Source organism: Pseudorasbora parva, chromosome 8 (genome assembly GCF_024679245.1).
Source record: "Pseudorasbora parva isolate DD20220531a chromosome 8, ASM2467924v1, whole genome shotgun sequence".
NCBI lineage: Eukaryota > Metazoa > Chordata > Actinopteri > Cypriniformes > Gobionidae > Pseudorasbora > Pseudorasbora parva.
Window position 1 is genome coordinate 685,052 of NC_090179.1, and position 11,229 is coordinate 696,280.

At 44.4% G+C, this 11,229-nt stretch overlaps 2 long non-coding RNA genes across 2 annotated transcripts; both read left to right on the plus strand.

Annotated features, from left to right (window-relative positions):
• Nucleotides 1–1,980: 1,980 nt before the first annotated feature.
• On the plus strand, nucleotides 1,981–9,027 carry LOC137084952 (uncharacterized). The gene is made up of 4 exons (XR_010906849.1): nucleotides 1,981–2,117; nucleotides 8,242–8,326; nucleotides 8,466–8,637; nucleotides 8,840–9,027. It is a non-coding gene; the product is annotated as an uncharacterized lncRNA (long non-coding RNA).
• Nucleotides 9,028–9,318: 291 nt separating this feature from the next.
• LOC137084953 (uncharacterized) lies at nucleotides 9,319–10,196 on the plus strand. Its single transcript, XR_010906850.1, has 3 exons — nucleotides 9,319–9,433; nucleotides 9,540–9,667; nucleotides 9,752–10,196. It is a non-coding gene; the product is annotated as an uncharacterized lncRNA (long non-coding RNA).
• Nucleotides 10,197–11,229: the final 1,033 nt, after the last annotated feature.

An 11,229-nucleotide genomic window follows, 5' to 3' on the forward strand; every position in this document is an offset into this window, starting at 1 on the left:
CAAAGTGTTAACCTGTCACCTCTGACCTTTAACAGCTGTCACAGCTCCTGGTGCAGATGGGATGTGTTGTTGCAGGAACTGATTTGCTATAGGCTACTGCTGACTGGTCGAAATCTCATGCTACTTAGGACAAATGTAATGTACAGAAGTAGCTGCACTGCTTAAATACAAAATTAAAGTTTTTGAAGGAAAATATAATTAAAAAGTCACTCTGATGACATCGTTTTTATGTGAAATGTGCATATTTACCCCCAGTTGTCATAGTATGGGGAAATATTTTGTTTTTTTAAACCTGAAACCAATTTTATTGGATTCCCTGACCCCAAAAATGTATACTTTGACACCAAATTTGTCATTATAGCAATAACAGAAGCACAGATATGGGCTCTAGAGTATTTTTGGCACATTGGCGGCCATTTTTGAAAAAACCTGTTTATTTCGGATAAAAAGTGTGATCTCACTTGTGTCTTAGGATAAATTTATTTGTATGACCCTAAGGTACTTCCATACCAAAGGGGACCTTTGCATCATGACTTGAAGTCAAAAGTCACTTAACCTCCCTACTAGAACCCTAATGGACCAATGAGACAAACTGCTGCTCAAATGTGGTGCTTCTTAAGGTTTTTGCCCATCATCATTGGAGACAAAATACCAAAAGGGAACAAACACTGGGAACTGTTGCTGCTTCTCCTGTCTTGCATGGAGTTCATTTTCTCCCCCTCCATCACAACAGAGGCCACCATATACCTGAAACCTCTAATTGCAGAACACCACACTGTATTCTTGCAGCTTTACCCACATCTGCACCTGAAACCCAAACACCACTTTCTCCTCCACTACCCAAGAGCCATTCGGAAGATTGGTCCATTAAAACAATTTTGGACAATGCGATTTGAGGCAAGACATAATTTCTTTAAACAGCTGAGCCATGTAGTTTGTAATTTTAAAAACAAAACTTTGCAAAACTATGGCATTCAGGAATCAGATGATGTTGTGCTACCGCTTACTGACAGAAAGTGTTTTCTCCAAAAACACAGAGTTTGGACCAGGGCATGGCTCATTTCTTGCTGCAATTCAGGGAGAATTCGTAAAGGGTCTTGAAGAACCCCCGTTTGCTGAGGTTTTTGTTCCTTATTGGGTAGTTGTCAATGGCACAGAGTACAGACCAGGCATGACCATCACAACAGGATGCACAGAGGATGGAGTACCTCATTTTGGGTTGATAAAAGCTATAGTAACTAATGGCCTCAATGTTGATGTGAAACTTGTTGTAAAAAAATGGCACTGTGGGTTTTGATCTCCATTACTTTGCATATGCAGTCTCCTCTGATGAAGCTCTCGAGGCTGTCTCTGTGAATTCACTGCACGATTTTCAGCCTTTGCATGCAGTGAAATCATATATTTCACTGTAGAGGATGACTTGTACTACGTTCCCTTGCGCTACAGACGGTTTTAAGGCTGTTTATTTATTTTTTACATGAAATTACCCCCCCCCCCCCTCCTTAATAGTGCATCTTTATTAAATACATGTTATAAATATAAGCTTCTTGTACATATACACGTACACACTTTACTATGGGTTAGATGTAGATATTACAATTTTAAGGTTTGTTATTAGAATTTTAAAAGGCCAATTCTTTGTGTGGTGCATTAATCAACTGCAAGGCATATGTTAGGTTGGCAATCTAAAGGAGTTGTGTTGTCCAATTATTAAAAGTTTTTTTTATTCAGTTGGTTATACTGAAACTGTAAATAAATGCAAAAATGTCTTCTCTTTGCATATAGACAGAAGAACCCTCTGAAAGCAATGCTAGTAAAACCGTGGTACCTTCCATAACGGAGCTTCCTACTGTGACAATGAGTGTTGTGGAAAATTCAACCTCATTTGTATGTATTTCTTTTCCCCTCGATTTTAAATACCTCACATATACATACTTTTTTGGCAGACCTTCTAAATATTTTTTCTCCATTAAGGATATACGACAGATTTTAGAGGGAAGCACACATGGGTCTTCTATTCTCACCAATTTGGAACAAAACCAGAAATTATGTCTTGAAGACCGAAGGAAAATTGTTCGCATTTTAGTGTCCTATTTAATGGAGTAGTTTGGGGAATAGTAAGTGATGTTTTAGTCATTGTTGCACTTTACATAAAGTCATTCAATCATAAATTGTCAATTCAATTAACCTGTTAAGCTGACTTCCAAATTTTGAAAAAATCCTAAGAAATGTATACTCAGACTAAAACAAATACAGTTTGTGAATCCTTTGCACTAAAAGCATAATTATGGTCTCATTTGAAAGCAGACACCTGGCAGTTTACTGTAAAGTCAAAATGATAATATTTTCTATAATCAAAAAATGCTATAATAAGCTTCAAAGTTTTGTAAAGTTATTAGAAATGTATTTGTATGAAATATCTATATGAAAATAAAATTGAAGTGGGCCTTGGAGAAATCGTCTCGGTTACGTATGTAACCCTCGTTCCCTTTCAGTCGGTCACGTTCGACGTACGTCAGAACTGAACCGACGAATTGGGATCTGACCTCAGAGACCTATCCACTTCGAGTGTATAAAAACGAGCCAATCGGAGATTGGCATGTGATCCACACATTCCACGCTCCGCCCCTCAGCGCGGGTATAAATAGGAAGTGGAATGGTAGATCAAATGCTTTTTTTCAACTGAGGAGCCGAATACGTGACTGGGCTCCAAGCTGAAGCACAGCTCCTGGCGACGGGACGTACGTCTCCGTTCCCTCCTTCAGGGAATGAGGGTTACATACGTAACCGAGACGTTCCCTTTCAGTCGGTCACGTTCGACGTACGTCAGAACTGAACCGACGAATTGGGATCCCTTTGGAAAACGCCAGGATGCTGGCCCTTCCAGCGTCCTGCTTGAGCGCACTGGACCGTCTAGTATGGTACGGAAGTCAGGGCTCCAAGCAGGGAGGTCAGTCACTGCTGTTCTGCAAGACCCACTTAGAGTGACCATAGACCGCTGGGAAGCGTGTTCTTCTCGGGAGAAGGTACGCTGCGGGGCCACGTCCTTCAGGGAAGGAATGGTGGCGGAATACACATAAGGACTAACCTGGCAGGGTAGTGCAACATATGGCAGTCTCTGGGGTGGTTCCAACCTAATTGTAGGGGGGAAAGAACACGCCCAGAGACGACAGAGCGGGCTCTGTCAAGGGAAAGACACGGGGCTAGCCCGAAGGGTAGCTGATACCGTGGACGAATACACATATGGGGTTGCCGTGAGGGAACCGCTACATATGGAACCCAGCCTACAACCACGTTCCACAAGCATACGGGTGCAGGCCTAGCGTCAGACGGTCCGCAACGTCTGACACCGCATGGGGTGAGCCAGTCATCGAGATAGTTGAGAATGCGAACGCCGCGTTCTCGGAGTGGAACAATGGCTGCCTCCGCGACCTTCGTAAAGATGCGAGGCGACAGGGACAGCCCGAAGGGCAGGACCTTGTACTGGTATGCCCGTGCCTCGGACGTAGAACGTAGGAACGGTCTGTGTCGAGGAAAATCGAGACATGAAGTACGCGTCCTTCAGGTTGATCGCTGCGAACCAATCCTGGGGACGGATGCATTGAAAGTGCGTTCCTGCGTAACATCCAGAACGGGAGCTTGAGCAGGGCCCGTTTCAGGATGCACAGGTCCAGGATTGGCCGTAGCCCACCCCCTTTCTTGGGCACGATGAAGTAGGGACTGTAGAACCCTGTCTTCATCTCGGCTGGAGGAACCGGCTCGATCGCGTCCTTCGCCAGTAGGACCTCGATCTCTGACACGCAAGACTCGAGCGTCACTGCTTCGCACTGAGGTGAAGAGGACGCCTTTGTACTTGGGTGGCCGGCGAGCGAACTGAATCGCGTAGCCGAGTCTGATGGTACTGATGAGTCAACGGGATGGTCGAGGGAGATGTAGCCACACTCCCAGGGACCACCCGCGCGGGACCAACAGCACCACAGACATGCCCGGGGTGGGGCAGTGCACTGAAGTGCTCTGGCTCGACTCAGGAGGCCCGGAGGCGGCCCGGAGTGTCGTGCGAGCACTCCTAGTGCGGGCAGGGAGTGGGTGAGAAGGCCCGGAGGCGTCCTCGAGCTCACTCGGCTGCTCGCTGCCCGGAGGCAGAGAGGTGGGAGAATCAGACCCGACTCGGGAGGCCCGTGGGTGGCCCAGAGTGTTATCTGAGTGTTCCCGGGAAGGGCAGAGAGTGGGTGAGATGGCCAGAGGCGTCCTAAAGCCCACCCTGCTGCCTACTGCCCGAAGGCAGGGAGGTGGGGCACTCAGACCCTACTCGGGAGGCCCGAAGGCGGCCCGGAGTATTGTCCGAGTACTCCAGGTTGGGGCAGAGTGTGGGTGAGAAGGCCCAGGGGCGGTCTCGATGCCCACACTACTGCCCCCTGGCGAGGGAGGGGAGGAAAGAAGTAGAAAGGCCCGGGGGCGTCGCACACTTCCAACCTGGCCCTCTGAGGCCCAGAGAGAGAGGAACTGCTCTGAATATGTGGGTACCGCTGGACTCCGGAGAGCCAGTGGCAGAACGTTAACCAGTCAGGGCCCCCCGGTCCTCCTCCGGGGGGGTGGGGGAGGGATACGAATATCACCTCCCCCCGAGCAGCTCCTGTTCTCCCCAGCCTGTCCGTCTCAGGGCCACGTCCCCTTGCGCTTGCCTGCCGGTTAGCGGGGCCCTGGACGGGTTGGGCGCCTCCCTCGCGCCCGGCACCCTGCTCCTCCAGTGGAGGCTGCTGCTCTAGCAGGGTGGAGGCGGACGCAGGAGGGGATGCCCTCGGCGACAAGCCGGCAGAGGCGCCGCGACCGACGACCGAGCAGCTCGTCGTCGGCACCCTGGTGCAACGCCTCTGTCTGCTTCTGGGCCACCAAGAACTGCTGGGCAAAGTTCTCGATGGCGTCGCCGAGGAGGCCAGCCCGACAGACAGGCCTTCCTTACGCATATCTGCCGGGTTAGCCCCCTGTTCCTGGACCACTAGTGTGGACATCGCCTGACCCAGGGAGCGTGCAGTGATTTTCATCGCCCCTAGGGCGAGGTCCAACACCGCACGCAGTTCCTGCACAACCCCTGGGCTGGGACTACCCTCGTGCGTGCAGGGCAGAGGGCAGTGAGAGAGGGAAAACAATGATACTTTTTTTTTTTTTTTTTTTGTCTCATTTTTGGCCCTCTTGACCCTCCATATTTCCCTCTCTCCGATGCAGCAATTGACATCTGTCCTCTGCCAGAGCAAAAAATGAAACGCTAAGACCTTTTCTCTTCCAGGACCAGCGATTCCATCTCTCACTACAAGCAGGCATGTGAGACAGTGAACGTGGCCGTCAGAACGGCACACAGCGCACTGAACGCTCAAGCCTCTATGAAGAAGGCAAGGCGAACAATGCCCTGACGTGGTCATGTTCTCATGAGAGAATCTGTACCACCCACGAACAGAGTCTCAGCATGCTTTTGATGTGATAGAGGAGTGGGGGCCCGAAGGGGTTTACCCGGCGGGGAATTCCCACTGTAATCCTCAGGCTACCAGCGCTTATCAGCCAAAGTAGTCCTTTTTCCAGTAACACCAGAATATGAACTAGATCGGGGGATAGGCGAAGGGACTCGATCCCATCTGAGGTTTCATAGTCTCGGCCGCGCATCTAGAGCACCGACTGACGCGCGTCGGTTGCTGTGACAACCACCGCTGTCAGCCGGCCGCTCGACGGCACACGGCGCGCTGAACACTCAAGCCTTTTATGAGAAAGGGTGAGACGAACAACGCGCCGACGTGACCATGTTCTTCTGCGAGAACATGAATCACCCACGATCGCAATTTCACATGCGATCGTGGCCGTCAATGAGGACAGGAAACAGTTGCATTCCAGGAATGCACGGTTTGAATGACATCTTGAAAAAGACGCAGGGTCAAACCGTGTTGCTCTTTTAGAATGGAAAAACTGCTCTTTTAGATGTGCTGAAGCACTCAGGGAGATGACCGCGGTCAGCACGCAGTCCACAGCGCAAGCCTGCGTGTGACACTCAAAGGAAACGCCCAGCGAACCAACAACAAAAAGCTCTTTTTTGTTTGAATGCAAACGATTGCAACAAGGGATCGGTCTCTCGCTGAGAAGCGCTATAACACCCGCACTGGCAGTTCCTTCCCTTCTCCAAGACTCAATTCTTAGACACTCTTCGTGGCAACAGCAATGTACTGTTCGGCTCCGAAGTTGAAAGCATTTGATCTACCATTCCACTTCCTATTTATACCCGCGCTGCGGGGCGGAGCGTGGAATGTGTGGATCACATGCCAATCTCCGATTGGCTCGTTTTTATACACTCGAAGTGGATAGGTCTCTGAGGTCAGATCCCAATTCGTCGGTTCAGTTCTGACGTACGTCGAACGTGACCGACTGAAAGGGAACTAGAAATGCACTACAGCTAAAGCCACAAGTCTGACCATGTTATATTTCAGATCTGAAGATGATCAGTCTAAAACTCTGAATTTTATTAAACGTTTTACAAGATCGTTTCATGTGATTTTATTTTGAGATATCGCTGAAATATCAACTGATGTTTATTGCCACATCTTCTCAGCTTTTATTCTCTATTTTGCCTCTATTGTTTAGAGGTGCAAACTGCCCCATTCAGTTTGTCTCCCCGGCACACATTCACACTTCTGCAGACTGGTTATGGCTCTAATTATTATTCTTTTGTCTGCATTATAATTACTAACGATTCTCTATTCAAACTGTTCTATTCAAACCTCATTTCTAAATCAAACCTCTCACTTTACCCTCACTGAGACTCTATTGAATGCATTTCGTCCAAATAAGCATTTCAGTAGTTTTACATTTAGAAAATGTTCATAAAAATAAAGTATTTACTCAGTGGCAGGTGCATCTAGGGCAAGCTAACATGTTAGCTTAGCACACCAGCAAAAATGAAAGCTTTAGCATAAATTCTGCTGGGAAGACTCAATTACTACGTCACTTAATGCCTTCACTCTAATCCAATGATATTCTCATGCTCACGGTATAAAGGCTCTGTACTTACACATGTTTGAGTTCGCAGATACTGAAGTGACGATTACCCCCATCCTCCCCACCACCACCAGGATGGCCCTGTCCATACCCTACCGGGGGGTCGGCTGCGCCCCTGCCCTCGTCTTCAGGCAGGAATTGCAGATCCGAGACCCTCGGATTATGCTCTTCGGACGGGGCCTACGCCAAAATGACTCTGTACACTATCAGCTTGCTGAGCTGTTAATAAATGCACTATTGTTAATATATTTCTCCCCGAGTCTTTCTGGTAGAACAACAATTTATACGATTAAAATCATGTTTTATTCAAAACTTGCTTCATATCACTTTATAATTTATAAGTCGAGTGTTTTATATAACAATATGTGATCTCATATAGCTTCGGTTCAAAAAATCTGACAGAAAATATACAATGCTAAAAGCTATGTGGAATAGCATTGCATTATAAATATCATCTATTATGAAACCACCCAACATGGCATAAAGAACACAGACCAACCATATATTGCCGCGATTGTGTGTTTATGGTCTTAAAACGTGTCTATCTGCATAAAATAGCGATTTAACGATCTCTGGAAGCAGTTTTGGAAATGTCAGATACTTCCTGAATGTCACATGGTGTGTCTGTTCTTCATGTGTTCCACATGGGAGTGAATTTTCAGTAGTACAGCTTTCCAGCGCCCTCCGGCTGCCAGAATGAATTGAAAACACAGCATATCACAGTATACTGCGCTCATAATCATACATCCGCGGATTTTGGATAAAGATTGAATAAATAATACTTCTCTGTATAGAAATTTGACTCAAACATGTGAGAATCTATCAATATTTCTCCACATCTGCACACTTTTGAAGTAAAAGCCCTGAGGGAAGTTGTTTTGTCGAGTGTCTTCATGACGACCACAGAGGAGTTTTTTATGAATGGGAGCAAATGACGCGCATATTACAATCAAAAGGTAGCGACGCCCAAGATCATATTCATAACTCCTGGCACATATTAACACATTACGGTCACTATAAGACTTTGAGAATAAAACAGAGGTAAAAAAATTAAACTTTAGTCTTAGATCTTTTTAATGATGTATAGTTTGTCAAGGTAATTACTTACACCTGATAGTAATTTTGAGCTAATTTAAGCAAAGAGAGCTTCAGCACGTCCTCGTCCTCGTGACGGTTATAATATCTGTTAATCCTTTTACCACTAAGTCCATCAGCAGACCAAAAGAAAGAGCTAGCTTTGGCCCTGGTCACACAATTCCCATGCCTTAAAGATTCAGAGGGCAGTGGATATGTGAGTATCCTAATACCTAGTTGTCAGAACTACGGCCACTTTTACACAGCAGTCCAATTTTTGAAAAACACAAAAGATGTTTTGAAGACACTTTTAGGAAAGCTATCCTTTATTTAACATATTTGTGTTGATGTTTTAGGAGGTATGGTATACACCAGGGCGATACCGCCATCCTGCCACAGGGTTTTTGGAGGAGCGACTCCGTAATATCAGGAAGCGCCTTCACAGGCACGGTTCAAAATCTAGACAGAGGTTGCAGAGCACATATGAGTGCCGAGCTACTGTGACTGATCGGATCACTTTATTGCCAGGTAGGAAAAATGTAACCAAAGTTGCTGAAACCTTATTGCCATTTTTCTTTCTATTTTCTTACCTTTTTCTTTTTTTATTCCTTTAATTCATATTGTGCTTTGATCAAAGGAGGTCAATATTATTTTGGAAATTTCAGTAGTAACTGTTACAAAGGTTGCTTTAGGTTGCTGTGATCATTCTGGTGCTCTTTGATTAATGCAGATTCACAAGTGAGTGAGGCAGACAATAACAAAATGACAGAGTGGCTGAAGAAGAATAAGCAACCAGTTAGTCAAGTTGAGGAATTAATGAGAGGAACGGCTATCTACCGAGCACAGTGGATAAGAGAGAACGGATCCAAATCTTTAATGGAGATCAACCAAGAGTATCCAAGACTTCTAGACACACCTGGAATGGTAAAGAAATGTTACATTTACAATAATAAAATGAAGCCCTAACCTTACTGAAGCTGAAATTCTGTATTTGTGATTCTCTGATTCAAATAGCTTACATTTTAATATAGAAAAACAAATGTCTACCTTATGAGGTGTTGGTATGATTGTAACTATTCTTTCTTTCTTTCTTTCTTTCTTTCTTTCTTTCTTTCTTTCTTTCTTTCTTTCTTTCTTTCTTTCTTTCTTTCTTTCTTTCTTTCTTTCTTTCATTCTTTCTAGATTGCTCAGGACTTTGGTATTTTATATGCCAAAGATAAACTTTTTGAACTTTGGGGACATGCATCTCAACGAATCATTTCATATTGCCAGGGCGAGAAGAGAGCTTTGGATCTTCTTCCAGTACAGACTAACATTTCTTCTGGTGAGAAAATCCTGCATAGCAGCTCTGTACTTTCACATAATATTTTAACTATAATGTAATGCACTTGTTTAGAGATTAATCCTTGTTCTTTCTATTTAATGTAAAGACACTCTTGGAGATGTTGCTTTAAAAACCCTGCCAGCTATCCTTCCTCCATTGCCATACAAGACGGGCAGCAAGATGGTTCGGCCCTCTTACCAGGAGGCGAAACAAGCATTTGTTGATTTACAGCCTGTAGGTACATCATTGATGACAACACATTTTGAGTAATATTTGATCTATGTGTGCATTTTTATCATTTCAAAATTGTATTTAAAGGTTGGAACAAACATCATTCTGTATTTAGAGGAGGAGGAGCAACGGAGGCAATTCCCTCATGTCCTGCAGCTTGGGGATAAAGCCAACTGCTCACAAGCATTCGTCATTGTGGGTGGAATGGCACTAGAGCAAGACAGCCTTTTACAAGCTGTAGATACATGTTTTAAATTATTTTATGTTTTAGACATTGAGTATCCCAAGCCTGCTGCTGCTGTTTGGCAGTTTCTACAACACTTAATATATTCTGTGCCAGGAGGTGTTCCATCCACCCATTGTCGCCTACTTAGGCAGTTTATAATTGGATAAGCTGGACTAGCTTCAGTTTGTTTTGTTTGTTTATTGTGCTCTTATAAGTTAAAACATGTGAATTTTCTTTTTTTTTACAATAATATTCTATGCCTGGAGGTGTTCCCTCAACACACTGTCGCCCAACAATGAGGCGGTTATTTATGTTTGTTTGTTTATTCATTTATTAAAACATTTGCAACCATAACTACAGAAAATGTTTACAATTTTTCAATTTCATGTAAATAAAGCATTGTCAATATATTGAAGTTGTGGGTTATTTATTTACATGGCAATAATAATAATAATAAATTATAATACTAGGTGAGTTAACTACTAACTAGCAACATTTTGGCCAAATGACCCAACAAATTAGTTATTTTGTAACCCAATTTATTGGGTACAACTTACTACCCAATGTATTGGGTTAAAATAACCCAACAATAGGTCGGTGCTATATTAACTCACCATTGGGTTATATGTTGGGTCATTTTTAACCCAACTTTTTTAAGTGAGTAGAACATCACAGCAACTAAGAAGAACGATGACTGCAGAAGTGGAGGAAATGAGTGAAAAGTTTTGTTTTGCACTCTTGATAGTTTAGAGTGTCACCCCTACATTGCTATGCACTTTTTTCTGGTTAATGGCTGTGTAATGGCAAAATAATTAACTCCGTCGATTCACTGATCAAGAGTCAAACATTTGCCAATTATAATTACAAAGGTTTATTTTATTAAAAAAAATGTCTTGCATGAAAGAGGTACGGTTGATACAACCACAAGGCAACACCAAGCGTACACTGAAGTCATAACAGAAGTTGCTATCTCTTTATACTGTTGGCAGCATCCTCCCCAGGGCCGGCCCTGACCAATTTGCTGCCCTAGGCAAGATTTTACTTGGTGCCCATTGTATTAAGGTTTTTATAGGTTGGTTGTGTTTTTATAATTTAAACACACACACACACACACACACACACACACACACACACACACACACACACACACACACACACACACAGTTAGGCCGTGTGTCCACCAAAGCGTTTTTAGCCAGCTGAAAACGCTAGGCGCTCTGCTGAAAACGCCCCGCTGTGAGCGCTTTTTTTTTTTTTTTTCTTCAGTTGAGACTCTTTGCTTGTTATGATACGGAAAATCCGCGGAAGTCTTACTAATTTCACAGGTAGTTTGTTTCTG